Raw genomic sequence first — 26,733 nt, 5'->3', positions numbered from 1 at the left:
CATGCACTGCATGTCAGACCACAGATACTACGATTTTCACCCTAGTTGGAGTTCGGACTCCAGTGATCCAATTAGGGGTAGTCCCCAAAGAAACCTTGCCAGAGGTGACCCTAACCTGACTTCTGTGTGTACCAGCCAGTGTAGGTTCCAGTTCAGTCCATAATCCATATTAGCCTACACACACTGGTAGTTGCAGTCACCCAGTTATGTTCCCAGTTCCATCTCATACACAAAGAAACGGATGCTGCGACCCAGCTCAAACCTGCCACAACACACTCTGTCATCATGTACAACAGCAGGAATTGCAGCCTATTTGGACCAACTCCGAATAACCCCAGCAGGCCAGGCCTGTACCTGCCCTGGTCTGAGCAGCTGGTATGTGCAACAGCCTGGTTCATTCTGTCCCACAGATTTTCAGGATGTCTTACACTATTGTGTACTATATGTAGGCCTGTGACTCAGGATGAGCCAAACATTTCATTATCTTACTCATGGCTTTTCAGGTTTCCTAAGATTACTTCTTAGCCTCTCTCCATTTTTTCATGGTATTTTCTTTGCCCCTGTATCAGAATAAATATACAGGAATTTTTGCATTCGTCTTTGTGATCTTTGTCCTTAGTTTTTTGTTTTGTTTTGTTTTTAAACCAATAATAGCTTATTTTGATTACTACATCTTCACAAAAATTCCTGAATGTAGGTAAAATTTGTTGTCTAATTTTGGTCTCTTTAAAGTGGCACTGAGTAAAGTGCATAAGTTAAACTATAATTTTTAATGTAGTGATAATCATAAATAAAAGATATCTAGATGTTGATGGTATAACATCATTGTTCAATCAACACATGAATATTAGCATAAACTATTAGCCCTTAACAACCATAACATTACAACAAAACATCTAGTTGAATTTACTTTTAAAACATTTGGTGTGCTTGTTTGTAGGTGCAAAATAAAGTAGATTCTCAAGAGCACACACACACTGTTAAGGAATTCACTAAACACTAACTTAGTCTTTAAACCTGCAGATGACTGTATTTAAAAACTTGAATTCATTAAATACATTTCAATAAGACAGAAAGAAATCCATCTAGTATTTTTGGCTACATTCAAAATGGAACAAATTTTGAACATATTCAACTTATGCTTTTATTCAGACTGTAATCAAATGAAAACAAATTTTTCCTAACTTGCAAAGTATGAAGACCAGTCTACCACTGATTATTTTTTACTATACATAATCTGAGCTGATTAATTTATTTTGTATTTATAAGCTACATTAAAAATATGAAACAAAAACCTCTTCAAACTTGACAAAATGTAAAGCTTCTCTGTGGGTGTTGGGATTTGATGTAGCAGGCATACCCACGACCTGAAATGATGGCATCTGATATGGATATGTACCAGATTTTCTACCTTTGATTAAGCTCCCTGCTATTGGCCCAGGAAAGGCAGTGAGCGTGGTTTAAGTGTTCAAATCCTTGTAACCACATGGAAGATCTGGAAGAAACCTATGGCTCCTGGCTTTGACCTGGCACAATGCTAGTTGTTGCAGACATCCAGGTAGTAAACCAATAGATGGAAAATTTCTGTCTCTCTGTGTTGGTTCCTCTCTGCAATTCTTTCAAACAAATAAATGCATGCTTAGAAATGACTGTATATGTCGCGCCCACGCTCCTATTGACCCGCAATAAGAGGCAGACGCGATTTAAGTCTTCCGCAGTAGTCTTTATTGTGCACACCAAGATGATGAAGAGGAAGGCCCCGACCCAGCTCGTGCTCTCGCTCTTATCGGGGATGGCTCCGCCCAAGTGGCGGCTTATTGGTGAGCCTCTAGACCACGCACCAATCCTGCAGTTCGGATAGGGCAAGAGGCCTGTGCACGCGCTGATCACACTGCTGCTCACGTGTCAGCCCTCAGCGCATGCGCAAGCGCCTGCGCAATACTCTCTAATGTACGTGACAGGAGCTACTCCTGCTAACGTGTTTATTTCCGCCAGGCGCCATCTTTAGGCCACCGCGTGTGGCAATCAACATCACCGCGTGTGGCAATCAACATGTATATGTATATGGTTAATAATCATTCATATGCATATATTCACATATGTATGTAGAAATGTAAATACAACACAAATAAAAACATGTACATATGTACTTAATATAAAATGTTACTCTATGTAACAGAATTATAACACGGTGTGTATTTGTGTGTTTTCAATGGATTCAGTGCTAGGTGATTCTGAAAATTACAGGTTTGAGTTTGAGAAAGACTTGAATACTTTTAATATTGTTGTGTCCTATTGTGTTTAAGCTAGTATATTTGATTTAGGGCAGGACCCTAAATCAGAGCTGTACAATGCAGGGCTGATGTTATTTGACACTTCAATACATCTATATGAACCCATTGAGTATAAATTATACATCTTGATTAATGTGATTTATTATCACATACAAACAGTTAGGAACATGCCCATTATAACCGATATGTTCTCTTTAGTGATGGCAGGTTAATGTGACCAGAGCTTCTCTGAGGCAGTTGATATTTCATGATAAGGATTAGTTATTTTCTATAAAGTTGGATCTCAGTAAGTCCTTGTAGTGGAGAAAGGCAGTGGTGCAGATAATGCCAAACATTGAAATTCTCCAACGTAATTTGTCACTAACTTTGGAGTAGCCTGTCTGATATATTTTAATGAGTTTTCTTTCTAATTAGGCTTGTTTTGAAATTCTCCCCATTAGCTTCCATTTACTTGATACATGGCCACTGATGAAGAATTTTGAATGAATGTTGGTAGGCTAGTCTCTGGACAACTTAAGGCAGGAAACACATCAGTAAGACCTAAGATTTATGTAGAACTATGAATGTGTTGACTCTTGTTTTCGCACATTTGCTATAAAGCTACATTAATCAAGATAATGTGCTTTAGTTTAGTATTTACTGAAATAACAAACATAAAACAGAACAATGGATAAGTGCTGTAAACTGATTTTGACAAAAGAGCAAAAACAATACCTTTAACACTGAACAGATATCTCAAAATGTGAGCGGTTACAATTTTCTAACACTCTTTTCCAATTAAATAAAAGCTGGCACAAGTTGGCATGGAAATGAAAGATTTGCAATTAGTCTTTGGTAGAATGGGATAATCAGTGCCATCTCTGATTTGAACAGTGGAGAGAAAATGAAGAAATCATCATTTTGGTGTCCAACAACTCATGGATGAGCTCCTATTTAAAAATTATTTGAGCAAGTGATAAAATAATGATAATTTATGTTTAATAATCATTAAGATCATGAGGTTTGGATTGTGCTGTATATAATTTTAGTTTAATAAGTTATGTCATTCCTTTACACCTGTTCTATAACTGGAGAAAAATACTTTAAACATTATAATTTAGAGGACTAAAGCAGTTAAATTTGCAAATCACTCAGTTTTTTCTTGTCATATAATAAATGCTCAGTAAATAAATATTGTTATTTGTATTTCTTTATTCTAAAGTTGGAAAAGTGATTTAAGATGTTTGCTCAAATTGTGATAGACAATATGATATGAAAGATAAGTTTTGAAGGTAAGAACTCTACAAACAAAAGTGAAAGAAAGGGCACATATTTGGGAAAAGACCATGTATAGCATATAACAGGATTTTAGGTTGACAAAGCTGAGCAGTTTGTAATGCTTATGGAATGTAATCATAGAAGCAGGTATAATAGGAAAAGAATCTGCCTTTCAGAGATAAACGCAGGAGGGGAAAGGATGCATAGTATGAGAGCATCCACGTTGGCAAAATAAATCTAGGTGCTTGTGTGTAACTGAACGGTTTCAATATGTATTCTGGCACAATGCAAGCAATATAATTAAATTGTCCAGCTTCTCAGGGGACGAGATTGAGGTCATGTGATTCAGTTTTGTGGGTGAAAATCATGGTATGTCATTTCACATTACCTGAAAGATCACCTCAACTTTATAGCTTTCTATTTCCTAGTTAAAGCTACATTTAATGCCTAATTTAGCAGAATTTCAGGTTTAGAGATGGTCAATCAACCTCTTTAACATGCAAGATTTTAGACTGAAACAGAAAGAAAACTAAAAAGCCTTTATCATGAAAACCCACCAATTGCTTCAGATATGCCATTTGTGATAGCTGCGTTGAACACACACCATTCACATATACACAAAATCCTCAATGTTAAGATACATGCAAACTTTCTGGGTTATAATACATATTTATGAATCCATGAATCTAAGCAAGAATGCTCAAAGTAATGCCATTGTTTAACATACTGCAAGCTTAAGCCAGTTCAATTAGAAAAGAAAAATAAATGAGAAGCTATCTAAACTAAAAGTAAAAACAATTATGTTCACAGGTTGACATGGTCTGATTTAGGCCATGCATTTAAAAAAAAATAGACTGAAAGAATGCACAAGAAATGTAATAGAGCCAGTCTTCCCACTGTGGATGAAATAGCTTCTCTCTTTCTTTGTGTGTGTGTAGACATAAGAATGTATATATATACAAACACATATATATATTTCTTTGTGTGTGTAAACATAAGAATATATATATATATATATAAATGTAAAGGTATATGTATATCTTTACATTTATTTTGTAACTGTTACAGAAAGGAGGAGTGAAGGAGGTTTTCCAAGATTTTTTAACCACTGGTCCAGGCTGAAGCCAGGAGGTTCATCTGGATTTCCCATATGGATGCACCAGGACTACACATTTGGGCTATGATCCAGCACCCATATGGGTGAAATTACAGGTTTTGGCATTACCATTTAGGCCACAGCATTGATCCCATTTATAGATAGATTAATTTATCTATCCATAAATAAATCCGTTTAAGGTATGTATTCACATTTGCCTTTTATATAGAAATACGTGGATGTCAGTAGATATTATACATATGTATACAGATATAGACTATATATTCATATAAGGATAAATAGATATCACATCATAGAATGAGTCTTATTTTAAGTATATAATCACCCCTTCTTGTGAGCTCTTGCTATACCCCTACAATTCATTTTAACAACTATTTTATAATTGCTTTCATACACAAACTGCAATATGTGCTTTTTAAACATTTTTGTTATTATTATTTTTCATGGTACAGTTTTGTAGGTATAGGAATTCCTCCCCCATTTTTCCTTTTCTCCCTCTCTGTTTTCCCCACCCATCACTTTCCCACGTGGTATCAGAGTGGCATAATTATTTAGTAACATTTGCTAGTTTAACATTCTGCTATTTAAGTGTATTATGGAACTGTGGATTAGGCAATGGCAGAAAATCTAATATCATATTGTCAAGGTATATTTAACTGCTTAATTGGCATTCAGCAGTGGAGATGAATATTGCGATGAATCTCTTCCCAATGTGCTAGTCTCCATTATACAGCTCATCTATGAGAATGTATGTATATACATGTTAACCTACATATCTTTAATCTTATATTTTGCATGAAAATTTTTTTCCAACATAACATATTTATCCTTTTGGGATTGGCTTATCTCTTATCTCTCGTTGAGCACAGTGGTCTCCTGTTGGGAGCATTTTGTTTTGTGTGGTAGAAATTCACTCTTTTTGGTGGCTGGGTAGTATTCTATGGATTAGATACACCACAGTTTCTTTATCCATTCCTTTGTTGATGGGCATCTGGGTTGTTTGCATGTTGTCTCTATTGTTGGCTATACAGCTATAAATAATGGGTTGCCATTCACTTCCTAATTTGTAAAATTCACTTCATGTGGGATAGGTGGTCATATAGTATATATATACGTATATATATATTTTTCTTTTTTTTAGTTGTCTGAGCACTGACTATACTGACTTCCATGGTGGCTGCACTCGTCTACCCTCACGCAAATGATGAAGTAGGATACATTTTCCCCACATCTATACAAATAAGGGGTTGTTAGTAGAGTTTTTGAATTTAGGCCATTGTCACTGGAACCTTTCTGTATTCTGTTGCTCTATTGAAGCCTTTGCTGATTATTTCATGCAGAAAATGCAAGCAATTTGAAAAGAATTTCTAAATATCTTACTACATCAATTATCCTCCAACCTGCACACACAGAAATAAACTGTATTTTTATTTTCTAAAACCCTTAGCCTAAGCTATTTTTTCTAATTCCTTTTAAAGTAAACATTTTCAGGCCTGGCACGATAGCCTAGCGACCGTTAAAGTCCTAGCCTTGAATGTGCCAGGATCCCATATGGGCGTCAGTTCTAAGGTCGGCATCTCCACTTCCCATCCAGCTCCCTGCCTGTGGCCTGGGAAAAGCAATCAAGGATGGCTTTTCTCATCAATGTGGCTTGTGAAACTACCATAGTGAGGCTCCATTCTCCATGACGCGACTGATACTGTACGAATAGCATTTTTGCTGAAGTTGCCAATTTGTAACCCTGAACCTCTTTAAGTATTGCAGCATTGGATATAGTCAGGAACTTCTTTGTTCCTGTGGTGTTCAGGTCACTAACAATACTCTTCTGGTTTTTCATCTATGAGCATTTCTATAAATTTTCTAATCATTTTTATTTCCTCTGTTTTTCCATACTCTGTACCAGAACTTCCTTTGAAAATCTCTCTTCTCTATGCTTACTTCTTTATTGATTTTGCTAACTCATGACCTTCAGTAGCCTCCGTATGACTATGGAACTCTCTATACATACATCATTGCATCAGATGTGCCTCCTCAACCTAAACAGTGTCAGAAATGCACATAGCACAGTTATCCCATCAAAACAGGTACAACTGTGGAACAAATAAGGTTGTCTCTCCTTTTAAAAGCTATTTTAATACAATGAGGTTAAAGGAAAGGACATTTTTGCTTCGATTTTCTTCTATAATTCATGAACTGAATTTACTGACCCCATCCATTATAGTCATGAAAGAAAAGAATAGTTTTACACACTGTGTTAGAAATGAAGTGAATTTTCTGCAGCTCTCATCCTCACTGCTGTGTCACATTTTTCAAAGCTATTTTCGATGTAGGTTAGAAGTGATAAAATTAATTTTTAACCAGGCAGCCCAGCATATGTTTGTGTATAGTTATAAAATTTAAAGTGAATTTGCATTTTAATCTGGCCTGCCATGTTTACATTTATATGCATATCTTATTTTTATATGTTTATATTCTGAAAACTAAATCTTCACCTTGACTTAATATTCAGTCTTTAATATTCCATAGCTAGGACAACACACAGAGACACAAACGCAAATAAGATTTACAGATTTATTTTGACAGAGAAAAACAGAAATGGGAACAGAAAAAGTTAAGTGCTAAGATATAGTTATGAAATTCAACTGAAAAAATTAAAATGTGAAAAAGTACAGAATGGTAGGCAACTATAAATGTTCTCAACTTGAAAAATATCATGAATTTAGATCTTTCCAGCATTATTTTAGACTCCTACAACAATACAATAGGTTAAAATACTGAGTTGACCTACTAAGATTAGTTTTAATGTGGACAAACATCCATTTAATGGCACTCAGTCTAGTAGGCGCAATTTTACAAACATGAGACAGGAGAATGGTGTTTTCACAATAATCCAGGAAAGGCATTTGGGTTTGCAAGATCACAAACACCAAAGAAATGTTATATTTCTAAACACAGGCATATTTAGTATTAATGTGTATTCATGAGAGAGATGAAAGGAGGTGTCAGTGGTGTTGTTCTGTTTCACAGAAGCAACTTGTGCAGTTCTCTCTGGTAGAGTATAGCAACTGAAACGTGCTCAGAGATGATTTGTCAATAAATGAGTGGGCAGAGAATAATATGAAAGTTGACAAAATTCAAAAGGCCCAGGTAAACTGTTAAATTTTAAAAAATGCACAGTATTCTATATCAATAGTTCTTGCTCTCTCTCTCTCTCTCAAGGCTGTCCTCTGTAGAGCAAAATTAGAGTTATTCTGACTATTTATGTACAGGGAAATTATTATTGGTTCCATTTAGTAGCATTGTGGTAGGTAACTTATCTTGAAAAACTGCATTTCAAAAACTTTATATACTAATAAATTATAACGTACTTTAACTGTACTAGTTTGATATTAAGAAAAGAAACTTTCCTGAAACTTAGAAAGGATGGAACAGAATTTAAAATCCAGGTGTCAAGTAAACACTGAGATGATACCATGCCAAGACACACATTAATGCCAGGAGCTAGAGTCAGGTAAAAAGAACAGTGTTTGAAGGGTAGAGGTGGAACAGAGGTTAAGATGTACTTGGGAATGCTGGCATCTCACAGAATAGTGCCTATTTCAAATTGGGCCTTCAACATCCAAACTTTGCCTATACACAAATAGATTATTGCAAGCATTTAGGGTTTGTCAGCAAATGCCATATATCCTTCTTTCAGCATGTCTGCTTTTAAAATAAAGTAAAAATCACTGTTTCAAATATGGCAATTTTTAAAAGGTAGATTAAGACTTTATCGCCAAAAGTTAGAGGAGAGGACAAGCATGATGTTGAATCACTTTTCTGCAACACCAGAATTCTACTGAAAGGCAGACTCACTTCTTGGATACTCCATCTGATCCAGCTTCTTGTTAGTGCACTTAGGAAAGCAGAGGGAGATTGCACAAGTGATTGGGTACGTGTTACCTGCATGGGGAGTCTGGACACCTCCTGGATCCGAGTTTCTGCCTGACTCAGCCATGGGCACAGTACTCATTCTACATAAAATCACTGTCATTCTACACAAAATCAGTTAATCAATCAATCATTTGAAGGGTAGGGGAATGAAGCAAATCGAAGGACTTCCTCCTCTATCTTCTGCAAAATCAGAAATCTCAACAGATTATTCTTGTCAGTGAAGATGTGGATGCTAGAAACATCTTTCTGCCTGTGGCAAACAAACAACCTATGAGGTACAGGTGAGACTACAATGCTATCAGTGCCAGCAATATAATTCTGAGAACTGTGACTGGAGTCTTAATCTCATGTGAGTTTATTGTGGTGACTAGCAAACACTAGTCTAAAATAATCCAAGCAAGGGATTAACTTTAAAATAGGGCATCTATTCTCAGTTGGGACACACAATTGCACTCAAGAGAGAATCTCCTCAATTTATTTGTCAGGCTATTTCTGCAGGTTTAATCTAAGTCAATATGGACCCACACTGAAAGAAAACAACACTGGGGAAGGTACAGTGTCTCAACAGGCTAACCCTCCATGTGCAAGTGCCAACACATCATAGGGGGCTGGTTCATGTCCTGACTGCTCCACCAGCATTCAAGTTCTCTTTCCTTGGTCTGGGAAAGCAGCAAAAATTAGCCCATGCCCTTGAGACCCTGCACCCATATAGGAGACTTGGAAGAAGCTGCTGGCTCCTGGCTTTGGATGAGTTCAACTCCAACCTCTGTGGCCATTTGGGGAGCCAGTGAATGGAACATCTTTCTCTCTTTCTCTCTTTTGTCTGTAAATTTGTTTTTTTTTTTTAAGTCTTAAAAAATAATAAAACAGCAAGTGTACAAGGAAAATGCGCTACCATAAGTAAGAACAATAAAGACAGACATAAATTTTTAAATTTAGATCCTCATGCGTGTCAGTTACTGGAGCCATCAAACATGAAATATACAGAAACTGCTCTAATGAGTGATGGGTAATAGGAACCACTACATGAACAAAGCAAGACACTTCCAAGTGTCCCAGCATATTTGAAAAGGAATAGAATAAAACTATAAGAAATGAAATACATGATCCACAAACTGTAGAAGATAAAATATTAAATGTACAGAAGATTTAAATATAAAATTAAACATAATTAATTTGAGAATTAGTGATTCTGAGATGTGTCTTGAAAAAATAGATCACTGACAGTGTACTAAGCAGGGTTAAAAGAGTGAGTATACAAAAACATTATAGGATGAAGATAGTCCAAAGGCTTAACATATTTGAAGTCAAATATATTAAGAAATAGTATGGAAATAAAAGAAATGAAAGAAAAATGGGGGACTGAAGCAAAGGCAACGTCTAAACACTTAAATAAATGAGAATTTTTCAAAATCAATCAAGGACTTGACCAGGAAGAATCTAGAAGCTTTGTCCAGGTTTCCCACATGAGTAACATGGGCCCAAATACTCAAAGCTTTTCCATTGCTTTCCCCAGGGCATTAATAGGGCATTGGGTCAGAAGTGGACCAGAGAAAGCATCACTACACACAAGGAGTGCAGGAGTCACAGGTGAAAATTTACCCACTACATCACAGCAGCCTCTTAACAAATCTTTATGAAAGAATTATTGTCCATGAACTGATCTTAAATATTTAGAAGAAATTTACTTCTGAAATAATAATATTTTTCCTGTAACATTATCCTAAATATAAAATCCCCAAACATGCAAAAAGTGACCAATGTTGTTATAAATGTGGTACTACACTTATCTCTGATTCATTTTTAAATGTTTTATTATTTTTATCTTCCGTGATAAAGGTTTGCACGTGTAGGATTCTTCATATCCCTTCCTTTCCTCCTCTCTCAGACATAAGATTTTCTCTCTATCCTCTCCCTGAATCTGCCTTTCCATTAAAAAATAGATAAGTAAATCTTTAAAAAATGCTTCATTATTATGGTATCTGGTATATGGTAAGTATACGGTATATGGTAAGTACCATATACCATTAAGTATATGGTACTTAAAAGTTTGCCGTATGTGAGTGAAATAGTCATTCTTTCATTATATTCCATTGCTTATAAACAATTCCTCATTTTTCACTAAACTGAGGCCTTTTTGCTTTTCCTTGTTTAACGTCTTATTGGTTAAGTATTAAATTCGTTTAATGTCATACTAATTTAAATATGTTATCTCAAAAATACAGAAAGAATGGGGAAAAAGGAGGAATGGGGATAGAAGGTAATGCCATTTTTATAATTTTATATATAAGTCATACTATATTTTAAAAATAGGTTAAAGTTAAAATTTTAAAACTATCATGTTTAAAAATATAAACATGTAGAATAATATGAAGATGGCAAATATACATATGTGTGTAACTTAACACAAAATATATTACTTGAAGTAATTTTTTGATTCTGTGCACTCAATACAATTCAGGGAATCTGTAAGATATTATATTTATTCCATTTTTCCAAGCTGGTATCATACTTTGTCAGAGAAATAATAATCTGTTGCGAGATGAAAATATACTCGGGCTCAGATCCCAATCAGTTAAAGCCTATGAAACCACACTCCCTGGAGCCAGCATCGTGTGGTGGTGCACACAGCACTCTCTGTCATGCTCCTGCAGTGCTGATGCTGCTTCGAGTCCCAGCTGCTCCTCTTCCAACACACCTCCCTGAGAAGATGCATGGGAAAGCAACCAAAGATGACCTCAATCTCGGGCTCCTGCCCATTTATGGAATACCGGAAGAAGCTCCTGGCTACTACTTGACCCGATTGCAGCTGCTATAGCCATTTGGGAAGTGAGCCAACACGATTCCTTTTGGATTCCTTTTTCTTTCCTTTTTGCTATGTCTTTTTCTCTGCAACTCTGTTTTTCAAATAAATAAAATCAATGAAAACAAAAATGAGAATCCCTGTAGGTAAGGGTTTTTTTATTAACACTTTGAATAATTAATTTCAAAAATTAATTATAATGAGCTTATAGAATAGTCTCACAAAAATTTATGTCAAATATCCTTAAGCGATAGACATTCAGGTTGGCTCAAAATGCATGGAAATAACTGACTTCTTAGATGTTGATTGTTATCTAAAAATGCAGCTGTGTTGGTCTTTTGAGCAGCAATTAGATTATAGATTGGACCAAATATTTTAAGATGATGCTTAGTTCCCATTTAGTTCTTTTGACCATTAATTGACAAAAGCTAGGAACTAAATATAAAATCAGAAGAAAGAAGCACAAGTGTCAGATTTCATATATTTTCTAAGAATACAATGATTCACTGCAACTTTTCAAGGCTCCAGTTAATGTTCTATGTTTAGTGATGTTAATATTATATACTTGCAAATAAAATAATTTTAATCATGTGATTTTTTTTCTTGAGAGTCAAGATTTTTATAATTTCGGTCCATGAGCATTTTGAAAGCTCTTATCCCCCATAATTCCTGAAAAATTATTTATTTTAAGAAATTAAATTCACATTGTGTTTGAGGCAGTTGTGATGAAGGCAGATATTTTTCCAAAATCCAATTCAGACATCCCTATGGAAAATTAAGACAGCTGGGATTAGATAATATCCACTTATCCAATTTCTACTGCGCTGTTTCTTTTCTATTTGAATTAATCTGGGTAATGAACACCCAAACCAAATTATTTTGGGTTGATTACCATGAAAAGTGGGTTAATTGTTTAATAGTCATGGGTGCAAGTAAGTATAGGTATCTTAATATACATAAACTTCCATTTGACAAATGTAATGATAACACATGTTACATTTACAATGACTTCATCATGAAAATTTCACATCAAAAATTGATCAAGCCTCTTATTAGGATAATTTAACTATAAATTGGCTACTAAATATCAGAAAAAAACATTACCTGTCATGATTGTTTCTTCCTTTTCAATAACATCTTTATTTTATTGGAAAGGCAGATTTACACAGAGAAGGAAAGACAGAAAGGTCTTTCATCCAGTGATTCACTTACCCAGTGGCCACAACGGCCAGTGTTGAGCCAGACCAAGTCCAGGAACCAGGAGTCTCCTCTGGGTCTCTCACACACAGGTGCAGGGCCTCCGAGGTTTGGGCTGTCCTCTACTGCTTTCCTGGACCACAAGCAGGGAGCTGGATGGTAAGGGGGGCAGTTGGGATATGAACCTGTGCTCCTATGGGATGCCAGCGCATGCAAGGCGAAAACTTCAGCCACTAGGCTACCGTGCCGTGCCTGAATGTTTCCATTTTAAAAACCAAGAGTAAATAAATTCTTCTTACTAGCAACCAAACAAATCCTAATTTTGGCAAAATATTGGGGAAAAAATGATCTTTAGTATAATTTACAGCCAAAGGCAATTGTAACAAATGAGTATTTCTGTTACCAGTTTGACTTATTACCATACTTGGGTATCATCAGATAGGCCTCGCACACTCTTGTGCAGTTTAAAGTGAAGACCAAGAAAAGGTTTCAAATGTTAAAAAGAGAAGTGGCATCTAATTGAAGAGCGCTTACCAGCCTTCACATCCTTTAGCAGGAAAAATGGACTCCATCAGGAAGCAGTGACTTTAGCCATGCATTCTAATTTGCTTCCTAAGGTCATTAAGGGGAAGACTGTATTAGAAAATAGCTGCTAGCACCATTATCCTTCTTTCACTTTCAATAAAGGTACACAGAATTTCAATGAAAAATGGCAGCACTCCTTTTTCTTCGCATATCAGAAGCAATGAACCCAATTAGAACAAATTATTGAATGGAATCATTACATTATGCCCTTTCTAGGGGAATAAAAAAAAAAAGAAGAAAGAAAATGACAAAAATTAAACACTGAATATGAGGGAATAAGTAAAGAAGAGTAACCATCAAAACAATAGCCAGAATGACAGCAAGCAAGCATGGTGCGTCAGCAGGGAAGCTGTGGATGTCGGCCCAAGGTCAGCAGAGTGCACCAAGTTAACAAGATGCTTACTGCGTGACGCCACTGCTTGTCAGAGCATCACTAATTTTCTATTTCTCTTCTTGTATCATTTAACTCATTTCTTCATGCCTTAGCTCATTGCTAACTCATGCCTTAGCTGATTCTTTCCATTTATTATTGAAACCTTGGCTATAGAATGTTGCTCCTTACTGCTCTCTTAAAAGATGAAATAAGAAGGATATTCATCTCCCTCTAAAAATTAATTTCAAAGGGCTGACTGAATGGTGTCATAGTCACATGTATTATTTTAATATGGTTCTTATGCTCCTTTACCTGAATGCTATATTTTTTAAAAGATTTATTTTTAAAAGATTTTTATTGATTTTTATTGAAAAGTCAGAGAGAAAGTGGCCACAGTGGCCAGAGCTGAGCTTATCCGATGCAGGAACCAAGAGTTTCTGCCAGGTCTCCCACACAGGTGCAGGGTCCCAAGGCTTTGGGCTGTCCTCGACTGCTTTCCCAGGCCACCAACAGGGAGGTAGAAGGGAAGTGGAGGAGAATCGGAGATATGAACCGGTGCACATATGGGATCCTGGCACAAGCAATGCAAAGACTTTAGCCACTAGAGTATTACACAAGGCCCACCTGAATGGTATTGAAGAGAACAATATTACAGAAATCTTGCCAATCTCGAATTTTGCTGAAAACCAGAAACAATGTCCCTGCTCTACTCTGGGTGCTTGCTGCTTCTGTTAGAGTCTCGGTGCTCAGCAGTGCACTGGAACTCAGTCACAGCTTATTTGACATCAGCTCTAGCCCTACATTTCCCCAGTACATGAAGGGATAATATTCATATCCAAACCACTTGAGTGATTATGCTTGCAAGAGTCAAACCTAAGACACCCTCTTGAACGGCCATGAAACTGAGCAAGAAATTGCCCAGAAGTGTCCTCTCTGAAAAGATAATTCCAAGCTGGTAAAAAGAGGTGGCCTTTGGGGAGTTGCGGTTATATTTCATTCAGAAAAAAAAATAGAAATCAATGCATCGAGAAGAGCGAGCACGCTGATTGTCTGTGAGGCGTCCTCCACCTGATGCAAGGCAGCCATCCGGTCAGTGCACCGGGGTGCTCAGTTCTGAAGCTCTCCACACACTGTAGATAACACTCCTTCGTGACAAGATGTACTCCCACTTGTATAGATTAATTTTGATGCTTGCCTGGAGCCACAGTTTCTCATTCTCTGTCAACCAGTTTGGTTAATTATGAACTGTAATATTTAAATTACAATTCTGATTATTTTTGAAAGATAATTAGACTAAGAAAAAAGAGACAGAGCTGCAATGAAGGTTGCTTCAAAGGTTCTGGTTAGAGTAGGAAGACAAAAGATTTTCCCAGAAGTGAGAAGGGCTTGTGGTGCAGCTGGGCCCTCAGAGACTTCGCTGAAAGCTGTGGAACCTTGTATTCACGTTAATTAAGGTGGGGCCATCTGGCTCAGGTAAAAAAAAAAAAAATTATGATAAAGTCTGGCTTTTCAAACTTGGAATTATATATGATTTTTCCAAGAAAATTTTCTTACCCTATATTTTGCAATATTTTGTGTCTTTTTGTCCCCGAATTTCCTTCTCACCCAAAATATATAAAGAGAAATTCATATCTTGTTTATATTCCTCAGTTATTCAAAATTTGAATTGCGGTTGACACAAATATTTCACTAATAAACAAGCATCTCATTGTTTTACTATCCAAAATGATTTTCCTTCAAAATTTCTGCAAAATACCTGATGAGGCAGTGACATGGATATTTGCTCAGCTTATTTTTCCAACAATGAAATTCTTGTTAGTTTAAAATGTGTGTTCACGGGCCCGGCGCAGTGGCGCAAGTGGTTAAGGTCCTCGCCTTGCATGCCAGGGATCCCATATGGGCGCCGGTTCTATCCCAGCAGCCCCGCTTCCCATCCAGCTCCCTGCCTGTGGCCCGGGAAGGAAGTCGAGGACGGCCCAAGGCTTTGGGACCCTGCACCTCCATGGGAGACCCGGAAGAGGCTCCTGGCTTCGGACCGGTATAGTATCGGCCCGTTGTGCTCACTTGGGGAGTGAATCATCGGACGGAAGATCTTCCTCTCTGTCTCTCCTCCTCTCTGTATATCCGCCTTTCCAACAAAAAAGTAATAAAAATAAATCTTAAAAAAAAAAAGAATGAAATTCTTGCACTTGCTCCAAATTCAATTATTTAAAAAAAAAATGTGTGTTCATGTAATTATTAGTTCCATTACATGTGTCTTTTCCAAAGCAGGAAAAATGTTAATTTAAGGAAAACAGATTTTTTTGCATTTTATTTTGTATTTTTATTAACATTATTTTCCATGATATGATTTTCTCAGTATAGGCATTTCTCCCTCCCTATCTCCCCATTCTCCCTCTTCATGCTCCCCCTCAGACATTTCCCTGCATATTATTACAATGGCATAGTCCTTCGGCAACAGTCACAAGTCCAGCATTCTGCTATTTAAGTGTGCCATGGCATTGTTTTAGCAGCGGTGTAAAATCTAGTATCATATTGTCAAGGTGTATGTAACAGTTTCATTGGGGGTCTTCCTTTTATTCAGGAGTAGAGATTCATGTTGTAATATATTCATTTGATGATATGGTAGTCTCCATTATACAGTTCATGTATGAGAATAGCTGTATATATGTGTATATATATATGTAAAATCCAAAACAGATGTGTATGTATATATATACACGCAGATATTCTCATACATATATATATAAATATATAGATGTATATCTGTATCTGTTTTGGATTTTAAGTGAATGTTACCTTACATCAAAGAGAATGTATATTTAATGTATTCCCCCAGGAACATCAAAAGTATATTTCATATGGAGCAATAAGTTACTTTTATTTTAAAACCACTTGTTTTTTCTTTTTATAAACACACACACACACACACACACACACACACACACTGATAAGCCAGGTAGAGGTTTCCAATCAAGTCACATACTCACAGAGTGACACTCAAAGAGTTAACACTTTTTCTGAGGTAAAATGTTATGTGCCAAATTCTTCTACTTTTTCCCTCTCCTCTCTCCCAATCCTTTTTTCCTTTCTTTCCCCTTTCTTCCTGCATTTCTCCTCGCCGCCTTCCTCCCATTCTCAATCCCTCCGTTCCTTCCTTCTATCCTGTAAGACTCTATTCATCTTCTTCCCTTTTTCTCCCATCTTCCATTCTTCAAACATCTCAATTAATTTTGTTATTTTTTTCATGTTTATGTACTGAAAAGCAAACAAAAGCAATATATTTGTAGAAGGAGAATACACCACACATAGTGAATGCAAATTCACATGAAAGTTTCCACTGTGTGAAATATTGTAAAGTAATGAATACAATTAAACATTATTTAAATAAGTATCATCCTAGTTGTCTTATAATTCAAGGAATCTGAAAAAAAGAGTCAAATTGTTTTGGGACACTAAGTCCCAAATAGAAAATAACTTTTACTATCACATCAAATCTGTTAGATTTTCAAAACACTAATTAACTTCTTTTTAAAAATAATACCAGGGCCCAGCACGGTGGCGCAAGTGGTTAAAGGTCCTCGCCTTGCACGCCCCAGGATCCCATATGGGCGCCGGTTCTAATCCCAGCAGCCCCGCTTCCCTTCCAGCTCCCTGCCTGTGGCCTGGGAAGGCAGTCGAGGACGGCCCAAAGCTTTGGGAACCTGCACCCTCATGGGAGACCCGGAAGAGGCTCCTGGCTTCGGATCGGCATCGTATAGGCCCGTTGCGGCTCACTTGGGGAGTGAATCATCGGACGGAAGATCTTCCTCTCTGTCTCTCTTCTCTGTATATCCGCCTTTCCAATGAAAAAATAATAAAAAATAAATCTTTAAAAATAATACCAGAAGCATAATACAATGACTTTTCCTTCAAGAAGATTTTTGTCCTAATAATGGGTCAACAGTTCAGAAAGGTGTGACTTGGCATAAATCATTTAATTGATCTATGTCATTTTGTTTAAGTCAATAAAATGTGATACAATTGCTTTGATCTAAATGTTAAGTGTCATCATGCACATAAAGTACTCACTATAAGGCCTGGATTGTACAATGACTATATTTTTATTACGACTGTAACTTGTTATCTCAATCAGGTAATTCTTCCATGTGCATAAATAACTACTCAAAGATGGTTTTCCCAACAGAAATATAATCCAATTTAAGTTACAGGAGGCAGATTCATCTGTTTTCTTAGTTCTTACAAGGACACTCTAGATCTGGGAATACAGTTATACTTTTTTAATACTTGAATAGATTCATGACTAAATCAATAGTAATGCAAAAAGAAAATGGGGTGTGCGACTACAGGTAGTATTGTAATCTTTACATTGCATTGATTATGCCTGTTGGTTCTTTTGAAGTAGTTAGGTTAGCTTCCATCTAACTGATAGAGGATAATCGCCTTCTCCATCGACCTTTGTAAAGCAATTTGCTAGGAAAATGTTCAAGTTTGCAGACAATGCTTATCACATTCCTGACTGCAGTCTAAAGGCGATAAGAGAAGAGACTAAGATTGTCATGACTAATACAATATTTTTCCAATCAAATTTCTCAACACGGCAATGAATTACATTAGAAACATTTAGAGGAACACATACAATCATTTCTTTATTGGTGAATGATCTCATGGAAATACCCTCAATTCCCACTGTGAGGTAATAGCTGTCAGTGGGGCCTCACAGGGACCAGATATGACTTGATATTAACTTGATTACTCTTACCCCAAATCTCTCATTTTCTGTTAGTTATTCCACTTGAAATTCCATTCTAAAATGCTTATGATACATGGAAACCAAGTTTTGTTGAAATTTTTAAAGAATTCCAAATCAGAGAAGATAGTCACTGACAGAATATTTATCTCTAATATTTAAAAATTGTGGTTTTTGTTGTACAACTATTCTAAACATAAAGGAGTGAATTTTTTAAAACTAGCTTGAGGGCCCAGTGCGTGGTGGCGCAAGTGGTTAAGGTCCGGGCCTTGCACGCCCGGGATCCCATATGGGCACCGGTTCTATCCCAGCAGCCCCGCTTCCCTTCCAGCTCCCTGCCTGTGGCCCAGGAAAGCAGTCCAGGACGGCCCAAAGCTTTGGGACCCTGCACCCGCGTGGGAGACCCGGAAGAGGCTCCTGGCTTCGGATTGGCATAGCATCGGCCGTTGTGCTCACTTGGGGAGTGAATCATCGGACGGAAGATCTTCCTCTCTGTCTCACCTCTCTGTATATCCACCTTTCCAATAAAAAAATAATAAAAATAAATCTTTTTTAAAAAACTAGCTTGAAAAAGAATCATAAAGTGCAAGAAAACAATAAAACAGCACAATAAAATTATGGATGTCTGAACTCATGGACTTTTTAGCAGGAAATGCCAGAGCTTATATAGCTTCTTTCTATGATAAAGAACTGAAATTAACAGTAAATAACTGAAAATCCTCTCCCCTTAGTATAGATGCAACCTTCTCACAATCAATAGTGCAAAATACTACTGCTAATTATAAAAAAAATCAATGATACATCTTTGAAATTATTCAATTCAGTTATTCAGTCTACACAAAATAATTCTTGAAAAAAGGAACACATCACATTTGAAAAACGTGAAAATTTCCCATTAACTGTAGTATTGGAAAGAATTCTACCTAATAATTTGTCAACTAATTCGCTGACCAAATAGTCTTGTACTGTTAAACAGCTTTGTTTCCAAAGCAAATTGAATAATACCTTTTCTGGTAATAAAGTTTCTACTTCTTCTCAGGAGAGCTGAAATAAGATTAAACAGACTTTGGGGAAATGTATTATAATGCAATATTATAAAACTATTTTTATTGAGACCTTAATTCCTGTTAAGGATAAATCAATTGATGTTATAACACGTTTTCCTGTGCAAATTGTAAATAATAAGAACAACATGGTGTAGCTAATCATCACATAGCTTTTTATCATTGTGTAAAAAACCTTGAGGGGAAAAAAATAAACAAACTTTAGATAAATAGATAGACAGTTTATATATGTATACACATGTATATACATATGCATAGCTACTCAATAGTAGCTATTTATTTGAAGTTAGGAAAAACAAAATCATTTTGGTTAAGTTTGTTAAAAATGATAAAATATTCAAAACATAATAATACTAAGATTTACCAATCATAAATTTGATAGGTATCTATGATATAGCTGCTCATCTTCAATAAATAGATTTCTAATAAGCAGCTAGCTTTTATTCTACAACAGCAACTGTTATAATGAATAAATTGGTTTAGAACAATTCATGCAGCATGAGGAGGTGGCACAATTTCACCACCTTACCAGAAAAGAGGGTGTTACTACTGGAGTAAAGCCAGAGCTCGAACACCCTGTTGCCAATGGGAAGCACATTGCACTCAGCAGTGCAGCACGACCAGCGCTCCACAGCGTGAGGCGTCACAGCCACGAAGCAGCAGTCCAAGAAGTTGGACAAGTTTCTGTTGGCTGAAAACATCGCTGTCTTTAAACATCAACCCAGAGTCCATGTAAAGAGAGCAACGATCCATTTCTTTTCATCAAGTCTAGATGAACAGGAACCCAATGTTTACATTCCTTTGCTGGCTGCACACTCTGCAGTTATCAAATATGCCACTCAAACTATGTGATTTGCCAATTCACCAGCAGGCATGTATATGCAATTTTGTAATCATGGGCAGTGATTTACCAGCCCTGAAGCAGGATGTTTCTGAAATGATTATGAATTCTACTGGAATATTTCCAGTTGATTTCCCAGTATCATTTGGCATTTCTTACTTGAGTATTTTCACTGGAAAGAAAAATCCATGTTTTGATTATTTTTTACTGTCTTCTTTCATGTCAGACCCTCAAATCATGGGAAAAACTAATTTATTTATCAAATCTCTCAGCAGTCAGCCATACTCAACTTTTGCAAACTTAAATATTTTTATATAGTACATGATTAGTTCTATAAATTTAGATACATTACTTCACATAATAAGCAAGGATGATTCTGTAATTTAAACTCTTCTAAAAGCATCTTATGCAACTTAATGTAAACATTTGATTTCATAATTTAAATGATTTTGCCTTTCTTGTGAGCAGAAATAATACAAAAGGGTATATATTTCTACTCCTCATTGTCTTGTTTTACTTCTGAGTAATCACACCAGTTTGGCCAACTTTTCCTCCTATAAAGTGACTATATTATGAAACTCCGCCTTCTGGAGAATTGTGCCTATGTAGCTCTAGTTGTTTATACTAGTGAAATACATCATGGGTTCTTGATCAGCCCTGAAGTTGTAGACTCTTACCAAGCTTACCAATGCAATAGACTTAAAGAAAATATGGAGGAATTAATTTACATCTTCTTTAAGATCTCAGGAATTTAATGCTTAGCAACTTCTGAATAAATTTTTGAAGGCAAATTCTGAATAAAGAACTATCATGGTTAATTTTGTTCTTAAAAACCTGTTAGGGGACCAACATTTTAGGTGAAGCTGCCACTTGCAGTGCCAACATCCCATTTGGTTGCCAGTCGTCTAAGCTGCTCCATGTAGGATACAGCTCCCTGTTGAAGAAACTATTGGATACAACAGTTAGAATCCTATCATAAGGGACATATATCCTTCTTACATCATTTCTGAATACTTTGAGAAGTACAATGAAAAGTAGTATTGAATAGGTACTTGTTGCGGAGGTCTGGATGTCTCTTAGATTGGCTGTATTTGTTTATGAGTGCATACGTTCAAATCCCAGTTCTGCTTCCAGTTTTACTTCTTGTCAGTTCATATGCAGTAAGTAATCGGATAACAACTCAAATACATGGGCCATTCCATCCACATGGGAAATACGCATGGAATTCCTTGCATTTAGCCTGGTCAATATATCTGGTTTAGTGAACATCTACAACAATGAACCAATACGCGAAAGATCTTCTCTTTATCTTTCTGTGTGTTTCAATTAAAATAGAAATTTAAAAAATAAGGAGGAAATCACGATGGACAGAATTGTAAAACGACCTTCATATCCTTGCCCCTTTTCATGTATATGCAATGCATAATTCCTGGAAATCCCAAAATGATGGATTTTTCTCTTGTGATTAGACTTTTTACATGACACAGTTGATCTTTAAATAGGGAGATTTCCATGTAAGCCTGACATAATCATAGGATTCCTTTAAATGAAGAGATTTCCCTGGCTGGTCACTGATGCCAGCTATAAAGCACGGGAAGGTTTTGATTTGCTATTGTTGGCTGAATGTGGAATAGCTTGTGTAAGGAATTTGAGCATTTTGTAGGAGATGATAGCAGCCCCAGTCTGAAATGAACTCTCCCCGTAGTCATTTAGTATGAGGGAGAACTGCAAGCACAGAGGAGACCACAACTTCAGACAACATCCAGATTTTCAGCCTGGCAGAGTCCTGAAGAGAGATACCAGCAGATCGTGCCAAGACTTTTCACCTGAAGAGTCTGTGGGTAAATACATTTCTGCTGTTTTGCAATTCTAGGTCTGTGGGAATTTGCTACACAACCATCGACATTAAAACAGGAACAAATATATCACTTTTATCACTGATAGAAATTATGTTGAAGGAGTTCAATTAATGTAAGAGTCAAGTGAGCTCCCAAATTAGATTGATTTGTTTACCTAGTTATATTAACTTTGAAAAGGAATAGACTTCACTGGCAGGGTGCCGGAGGCCTGCACTGGCTGACTCCAGAGCTTGCAAACGCTGCATGGATTGGCGAGACAATAAGGAGAGATAAGAAGCAGAGGCAGAGGAGACGTGGACCATTACAGCATGATGCTCATGATGGACAACTCAGAAAAGTTGCCTTCTTTATTTATACACAGATCATCACAAGCGTTTGCACAACATCCAATTGTTTCATTTTTACTTCATTACAAAAGAATTATTATAAAATCAATCCTAAAGAACATTAGCTTTTTTTTTTTTTACTTTAGAGGAAATATTTTCAGCAAGCTATTACTCAGTCAAACCTGCAGTGACCTGGCTGAAGCCAGGAACTCCATGGTTGGCAGCACATGCAGTTATATAGTGACAAGTGGTTTACTTATATTCAAAATCAATTTTTACTAAACACAAACTAACTAATATTGCTTAAAGTGTTAAAAGTACAGAGTTAAAAGATTATGAATTAAAGGAATTTATAAAAGCAGATTCTTTGCTAAATCTTATAATCACATCATGCATTAATTACCGTCACCGTCACCTACTGCTGATTCAATTGTTTCTTGTTCTTAATGTTAACGTAATTGTTTTTTGTTCTTTTGTTAAAGCGCAGTGAAGGGGATCAAGGCAACTCAGCCAATCTACAAACTTAGGGCCTTTACAAGAAACTTCCTTTTATCTTTATAAACTGCTTTCTCTCTCTAAATATGAGTGCCAATATAAGGTTGAAATTTTAAGTCATTTTTGGGGGGGTTCACATTTGTTTCCCTTTAGAAGATGCCCCGTATACTTTTACTTTCTGTGGTGAGAAACCAAAATGTGTCATATCATGTGTTGTAACAATTCGAGGCACATGGCAAACAAACTTTTGTACCTCTGTGATTGCCATCTGTTCCAAGATATTATCAGGTCATTTCTTCAGGAAATTGTTACTTATATTAGAGCAAACTTCAGGACAAAGGTGGGCACATAACAGAAGGTTTGGAGACATTTTGGGCTCAATTGTACTACGGTATAATTTTAGCTGTGTGTCATGGCCTTACGTCGCTAAAGATGTTTTTATCATAACATGATTGATCAGTTTGAGGTGTTATATCAGTTACAGGAATCACTTCACATTAACAGAAAAACAACAACACTCTCAGAAGAATTCTATGAAACAGCAGAGAGGTGATTGAGTGTCCATACAAGGGGAAGAGGCAGCAATGAGGTGACCAGAGACATTCTGCCGGGCCTTGCCACGCAGCCAGAAACTCCTTGTAGCCTTGCTAACTGAGGAGCGGTGCTCATCACACACCCATGCCATCTGACCCAAGTGCATGGCTCCCCACAGCAGGGGAAGTTTTCATAGATAATGTGTACACTGAAGAAGAGGAGAAAAGAAACTGAGATCACTGGACATTGTAGCCATCTGAGGAGTGAATTCACAGAATGAACAGATGGAAGATGTTCATTTCCATCTATTCCTCTCTGTAATTTTTCTAAACAAGTGTATAAACAAAAGTGAATATTTTTAAAAAGCAATATTTGTTCAGTGTGTATTCAAAGGTCTCTATCCATTCTTTTTTCTCTGGTTAAATCCTCTCCTTGTGTGAGCCAGGATCCCATATTTGGGTCTCAGATGATCCATTTCTCATCTAGCTTTCTGTTTCTGGCCTGGGAAGGCAGTAGAGGATCATCCAAAGTCTTGGCACCCTGCACCCTCATGGAAGACCCAGAGGAAGCCCCTGGCTCCTGGCTTTGCATCGACACAACTCTGGCAATTGTGGCCACTTGGGGAATGGACCAGTGGGCAGAAGATCTTTATCTCTGTCTCTCCTTGCATCCATAAAATCTGAACTGCCTTTCCAATAAAAATAAACAAATCTTAAAAAACAATCACCGGGCCCGGCGTGGTGGCACAGTGCTTAAGGTCCTCACCTTGCATGCCCGGGATCCCATATGGGCACCAGTTCTAATCCCAGCAGCCCCGCTTCCCTTCCAGCTCCCTGCCTGTGGCCTGGGAAAGCAGTCGAGGACGACCCAAAGCTTTGGGACCCTGTGCCCACTTGGGAGACTCAGAAGAGGCTCCTGGCTTTGGATTGGCTCAGCTCCAGCCGTTGCGGCCACAAGGGAAGTGAATCATCGGACGGAAGATCTTCCTCTCTGTCTCTCCTCTCTGTATACCTGTCTTTCCAATAATAAATAAAAAAAAAATAATAAATCTTTAAAAAAAATCACCAACCTTTTTCAAAACAGGATGACATATAAGTAGTTGAACTATTAGATTTTAGTGTTTGTTGTTAAAAAAAATAATGATAATAATGTTCAGAGAGTCTCCAGGCTTGGTTTTGTTGATATTGGTTAACCCAGAGATGCATTATATTATTGTACTGTGGATACATCTCTCAGATCCAAATAAATATTACTGCAATGAATTCAGAGAAATAGTGATTAGAATAATGAAAAATTCTATCTATATGAGTAACAGTTGAGCTAAGAGATGGATATGCAAAGCTTGAAAACAAGTACCCTTAGGACGAACTTACTTGCTGCCTTCAACTATTTGAAGGGCTGTGATGAGGGAGAAGAGTTAGACTTGTTACTTGTAACCTTAGGATATAGTAAGAATCAATGAGTGTGGGGGGAAAAACAGACCTAATTATCCTATTTTAAGAAAGATCTATGAAAACCAAATCAAAATATATCAGGATGTTTCTGGATATAGTGAATTCCCTGTTAAAAATAATATTAGTAGTGATTCAGCCTAACTAATAATTGTGTGAGAATGATGTTATAGAATAGATTCAACAATGGATTGGAGATTGGATAGATACTTGTAAATAGCATTATCATGGAATGTGGCATGCAATCTAAGACCAAAGTACAATGAAGTGCTATTAAGAATGGCACCAGGGAAAAAATGGCATAATTCAAATTACACCAAGGAAAGTAACATACATGGTCTTATTACATTTAACATCTCATCTAAATTTGATATTTTGTCTCATTAGGTATTTACACTAACTTACCCATAGTATTTTCATATTTGATATTACTTTTGTGTAATTGACAGGACATAGAATATCACAAGTCAAATGTGGAACTTGTTACATTGTGGGGAGAAAATGGACTATGGTTTAAGAAGGTTAGAATCATTGACATAGAATCTCACTCAACCTCTTGTGAATGATTTGGTTATAGAAAAGATAAATCCATAATATAATCTGCAAGAAAATATAGGACATAAAATTAGAGGTCATGTAAAAGTTTCATGGTTTTCCAACGTGGCTTCAAAGAAAATCTAAAAGATAGGATGAGTACCTTCACAGGAACTGGTGCCATAATTGTTATCATACAATATTCAGTTATGATAGTATCTTTATAAAGTGAAAAAATCACTTTGTGAGTTATTTGATTATTTTGTACATTTTACAAAAAAAAATGTTAGACACTGTACAGTTTTTTGAGAGGTTTAACGATGGTTCCATATCATTCCATAGACATAATGTCAAGTGAACTAGGGCTTGAATCCACCTCCATCCTTGCTTGAAGCACACGCTTGTGCAATTTCAGGGTATCATCATTACATGGAAATTCTAATGAACTAAAGAAAAAGGATCTGACATCTGAACAAGACAAGCAATCTTCATACAGTGTTTTAAGATTTCTGAAGACATTAAGTTCTTATTTTTATATAAATTTTGAGCATCTACTAGAGTCCAGACATAATCTAGAAATGGGGAATAGTATGATATCATTGATTTTAAAATGCAGATTAGATTTAGAATTAGTCTAGAACTGTGCATTAACTATAGTCTACTTTGCCTATACAGATGGTCACTAATGGGCAATGATTCTACTACTTTGTCGTTACAATAGTGTGAAAGTGATAAACATTCAGTGGAAACTGTACTTGAAATGTTCGATTTTTGTCACTTCCCAGACCACTGAAATGCAGTGTGATATTTGTCATTTGATACTTGGAATGAGACACATAACTAGGAGGATAAACAAATGTTACTATTCAGTCATCTGAGTTACTAAGCCTCGCACAGGTTAAACGTGTTCAATGTACATGTGACTTCTGGTATTTTCAATTTGCAACCGATTTATCAAGTGATAAACCAATGTAAATCTGGGAGCAAAGTGTATGTCAGCTCACACAACGATGGGATTATATAACATGCAAGAATTTCTTTTCACCAGAGAAATGTTAAGTAGTAGCTCAGAAAATGAGAAAAGACACATCTAAGCTGCAACAGTATTAGAAAGCCATCTTAGAGTGTTGGATGATGGTGGATTAAAATGGGAAATGAAGAATTCAAGAAGAGAACAAGAGATTCTTTGAAGCTATCTACCTGTGTACTGGCTTAGGTTATTTGGAGACTGACAGAGATGTATAAGAATAACACAACTTAATCCTCATAAAAACATGAATTAAATTATGAATTCTTACAATTTATTCATATAATAAAGCA

Source organism: Ochotona curzoniae, unplaced genomic scaffold, assembly GCF_017591425.1.
Source record: "Ochotona curzoniae isolate NIBS_2020 unplaced genomic scaffold, NIBS_Ocur_1.0 contig_4612, whole genome shotgun sequence".
Taxonomy (NCBI): domain Eukaryota; kingdom Metazoa; phylum Chordata; class Mammalia; order Lagomorpha; family Ochotonidae; genus Ochotona; species Ochotona curzoniae.
This window is presented reverse-complemented; position numbering follows the sequence as displayed.